This window comes from Lagenorhynchus albirostris, chromosome 3, assembly GCF_949774975.1.
Source record: "Lagenorhynchus albirostris chromosome 3, mLagAlb1.1, whole genome shotgun sequence".
Taxonomy (NCBI): domain Eukaryota; kingdom Metazoa; phylum Chordata; class Mammalia; order Artiodactyla; family Delphinidae; genus Lagenorhynchus; species Lagenorhynchus albirostris.
The window spans coordinates 157,067,496-157,072,276 of record NC_083097.1 but is presented as its reverse complement, the minus strand read 5'-3'; the positions used below and the strand labels follow the sequence as shown (position 1 = coordinate 157,072,276).

At 42.2% G+C, this 4,781-nt stretch overlaps 1 pseudogene; it reads left to right on the top strand.

Annotated features, from left to right (window-relative positions):
- The first annotated feature begins 3,498 nt into the window (after nt 1-3,498).
- Nucleotides 3,499-4,096, top strand: LOC132518456 (EP300-interacting inhibitor of differentiation 1-like; annotated as a pseudogene).
- The last annotated feature ends 685 nt before the right edge of the window (nt 4,097-4,781 follow it).

The window sequence follows — 4,781 nt, the reverse complement described above, 5'->3', positions numbered from 1 at the left end:
CTGCCCTGGGACTTCACAGCTTTACCTTCCTCACTCAGCTTCAGTGTTAAGCACCTGCATGGGCAGCGGGAGACAGTTCTGCAGCCCAGGCTAGGAGGCAGCCCATGGAAGGTGGACGGGAATCAGGGAGTGGGCTCAGATACACGGATCCTGGCTCTGTCCCCATCTGCCCACCACCGTCTCCTTGACTAAGTTCACTATCTCCACACCCCTTTTGCTGAGAGGAAGCTGTTGCCTGTCTGAGGCCCACTGTCTGAGCTAGAGAGTCACAGGGAGGCTGAGGGTGACGTGGACACCCACAGCTGGACTGAGAGGTTGGTGGGAGCTGAGGAAGGTCAGAGCTGGGGGGCTCCTCCCTGACCCCTCTGACCCAGTAAGTGCAAACAAAGAAAGGAGGATGAAATGATTTTGAGGCTGAAATCTCCTTCACAGGGTATTTGCTGAGTTTGTTTTCTTCCAGGGAACCCACCTTTAGGTGAGGGTCTTTACCTGTTACCCTCCTCTCTCCTTTTTGCAGTTCCTATTACTGATCGCTGGTCATTTCGCATTTCTATCGATCAGCATTTTCTCTTCCTGTTATTTTCTGCCTCTGTTAGTTTTTATTTTCTTTTGGGGGGATGAGGGGGTGGGCATATATCTTCTAGTGTTATGCCTCTTCTCACTCTTTCTTCCAGTCCTCTTCCTTTGATCTACTTCTCCCTTTTTCTTAACTTAGTGTCTCATTGACCTTTTTCTTTTCTCTTTCCCTCTGTCTGGATTGGGGGGCCACAGTGATGGGTTGAAGAGTTTTCTAAAGCAGGAAGACAGAGGATGAGTGGAGAGAGATGCAGGTAAAGAGGCAGGGAGGAGAGGGGATGTTGAGTCGTTTCTTCCCCAAAAGGTGACTTGTTTTAGGTGTCATTTCTAGGAAGAAAAATGAACTCGCTAACTAAACACCCATAGTTACAGTGTAAGAAATGAGCATGTGAGATGCCAGAATAATTTCTTGAATTGTTTTGCATAATACAATTACTCATTCAACAGATATGTGCTGGGAACAAAATATATGCCAGGCACTGTCCTAAGAGCCTGAGATCCCACCATGTGCAAAAGTGGCATCAGTGAATATAGGTTTTAGTCGAGAAATCAGGAGTATAACAAAATTCATGTGAGTTAAATGTAGCATGCCCAATGGTGTTTAGTGCAATGAAAAACATAAGGCAGGTTAGGAATGAGAAGGAAAAAAGGATTTCAACTCGAAATAGATGTGGAGGAAGGCCTGGCTAAGAAGGTGAGGAGCAGGTAAGGGAACCTGGCGAGAGTATTATATGAGGAGGTAAGAGCAAGCCTTGCATCCACCTGCTCTGTTGGAGGAACGGAAGGGAGGCCAGTGAGACTTGAGTGGAGGAAATTCCAGGGAGAGCAGAACATACGTCCTTTTGCCTACGGATGCTCCAGCAACATCTGTTGAAAAGGCTGTCCTTTCTCTGAGAAATTGAATTGTTTTTGCCCCTTTGTCAATGTCATGTATACAGAAGTAGAAATACAATGTTGCACATGAAACATATAATGCCATAAACCAATGTTACCACAAAAAAAAAAAAGGCAAGCAGCAAAAAGGATAGCAACAACAATGACAAAAAGATTAGTTGGGGAGAAAATATTTGCAAACCACATATTTGACAAAGGACTTGTAGCTGGACTAAATAAAGAACTTATCAAAACTTAATATTTTAAAAAGTTGTCCACATGAACAGAATTAAGGGAGGGAAAATCACATGATCATCTCAATTGCTGCAGAAACAGTATTTGACAAAATTTAGTACACTTTTATGATAAAAACATTCAACAGACTAGGCGTAAAAGTAAACAGGTGAATGGTTAAACAATCTGTGGTACATTTATACCATGGAATATTACTCAGCAATTAAAAAAGAAAGAAATACTATTGATATAACTGGAATGGATCCCAAGGCAATTATGAAGAGTAAAAAAGCCAATCTCTAGAGGCTACATATTGTCTTACTCCATTTATTCTTGAAGCGACAGAATTAGAGACAGAGAATAGATTAGTGGTTGCCAGGGGTTAGGGATGGGAGACAGGAGAAATTAGTGGGGTTGTATGTGGCTATAAAAGAGTAGCCCAAGGGAGTCTTGTGGTGATGGAACAGTTCTGTATCTTGATTGTGACACTTACATGAAGCTACACATGTGATAAAATTGCTATATATCAGGTCCTGGGGCAGGAAGGGGCAGCAGTGCAGCTGTTATCTGTCACTGGGGGTCGACTGTGGCCCGGTGCTATCTCTTAGATCCTTCACTGTCCCCTTAAAAAAAAATAAGAAGTAGTGAGTCAAACAAAGAATCATGCCCCTTGAGAACTAGGTAAATTTACATCTTGGGTAGCCTAATAGACAATGTTCAATCATGACACTGAAAAAACATGCAGTTTTGGTGTGCTGTGTTTTCATTTTTATTTGTCTCTAAGTGTTCTGCGGTTTCCCTTGTGATTTCTTCATTGATCCACTGGTTGTTTAAGATTAGTTTAGTTTCCACAAATTAGTGAATTAAAGTTTTACTTCTGTTATTGAAAAAAAATGATGTACATTTTAAATTAATGCAAATTATATAAGTTTAAATAGTGAGTTGATTCCAGTGTAAATAAAGAATGAGAAAATGAATGTGCTGGGGAAAAAAATTGCTATATAGAGATATGGAGAAATCTGAAAACTCTATGGGTTGTACCAATATCAATTTCCAGTTTTGTTACTGCACTATACTTATACAAGATGTCATCATTGGAGAGAGCAGGTGAAAGGTACATGAGACCTCCCTGTACATTTCTTTGCAACTTTATGTGAATCTATAATTATTTCAAAATATTTTCTTCCTTCCTTCCTTTCTTTCTCTCTTTCTTTGAGCCCAGGTTCCAAATTAACATGCTAAGAAGTTAATGCTCTAATGTGTAGATAGTAAGAGCCCTGCTAATGTCAGGGGCTGTGGTCAGTTCATGATTCCATGTGGTTTTACAGACACATTTTCTAATCCACACTGAGGACCTCACTGTGAAGCAGTGGAAGGGCCTGTTAATAAAATGACTGAGTGGAAGTTCGTGTTATTATTATTAAAACACGAAATACTCAGCTAAGGCCAATCTCTTCAGGCCCATGAGGCCTGAGAGACACACACATTGGTGGAAAAGCAGACAGCTATACAAAGTTATAAAAATCGCACCACAATCTTTACATTAAGATTTAACATAAGCACCAGGAATAAAGCCACCGAATGCAGCAGTAATCCCAGAGTATTGGTTACCCTCTTCTCTTCGAATCTCCCATCCAAACTCAGAGCCCTCGGGACAGAAATCAGGATACTTTTGTCTTCTAGAATTTGAGCCAACCATTCAAATGAGGTTTTGGAAAATTTAATAACATAAAAATCTAAGTTTAAAAAATGTGATTCAAGGCGTGGCTCCGATCTTGCTAAAAACGCCTTTTGGGAGGTTGAGCCACTTGCACAATGTTGGGAATGAATGAGCTGTCCCAGCTCTATGAAGAGAGCAATGACGTGCAGATGGACCTGATGCCTGGCAAGAGTGACCTTCTACAGATGCAGGTAGGCAGCGGGAGCCGGGAGCCATCCTCGAACCCCCGCACCGGAGCCCTGCCACAGCTCGACCAGGACGGCCAATGGAGGAGGAGGCGGCCCAGCCAACGGCGGAGCCCCAGGGGGACAGAGGCCTTGCTAACCGGCCCAGCTCTGGGGAGTAGCCAGGCCAGATCGCCAGCCATGGCTTGGAGAAGGTGGGGGAGGGGGAGGGGGTATGACGAGAAAGACTAGGAATTTGATGACTGGGAGGACGACTGCGACTATCTGGCAGAGGAGCCGCTGAGTGGTGCAGGCTGCAGTTTCAGCAGCCCTTGGAGGAGACAACGTGCTTCTGAGAACCTCCAGAGTAAGAGAAGCAGCTCTGGATGGCGGGTTTCAAATGCGTTATGAAAACACCTCTTTTGATCAGTTGGCTTTTATGGAAAAGCTTTTTTCACTTATGGTTGGCAATCGTTTGACCGAAGAACTCGGCTGTGATTAGATTATTGATATGATACAGAGTAGTTAAGTGATTTGGGAGAGACCCAGCGTTCCACTGTCTCTCGGGTTCTTTCCAAATAGGTCTGTGCCAATGGAAAACTTGATCTTAAAAAAATTTTTTTCTTATTTAATTAAATTAATTAATTAATTAATTAATTTTTGCAGAGTAGAATAGGGCAGGGACAGCACAGTTATGAAAAAGGAAGATAATTGGTAAAGAAAAAGGCTGTTAGTACTGTTGAATCCTGTTTTCAAGAATGTCCTAAAACACCTATGGCTTTGACTTTGTTATTGATCCAGATTATTTCCCTTGCATTGGGGAAAATATCTTTCATATGTAAGGGATGGTTTTGCAAGAATAAGTCATGACCAAGACAAACTACCAGCACAAGAGCCCACTGTATTAGTTGCATGACAAAGAGTAACTAATTTGTCCAATTAAAGACACGATCTCTTTGAGTTATTTGGACTGAAAGCATTTTAATTAATTATTTATTTATTTATTTGCCACACCGCGAGGCTTGCGGGATCTTAGTTCTCCGACCAGGGATTGAACCCGCACCCTCAGCAGTAATATCACCGAGTCCTAATCCCTGGACTGCCAGGGAATTCCCTTGCCTGAAAGTATATGGAGAAAACTTTGAAGATTCCACTTTGTGATCTATCCAAGCTGTGGCTATCAAAGGCTAAATTTTTAGTGTAAGATAAATTGA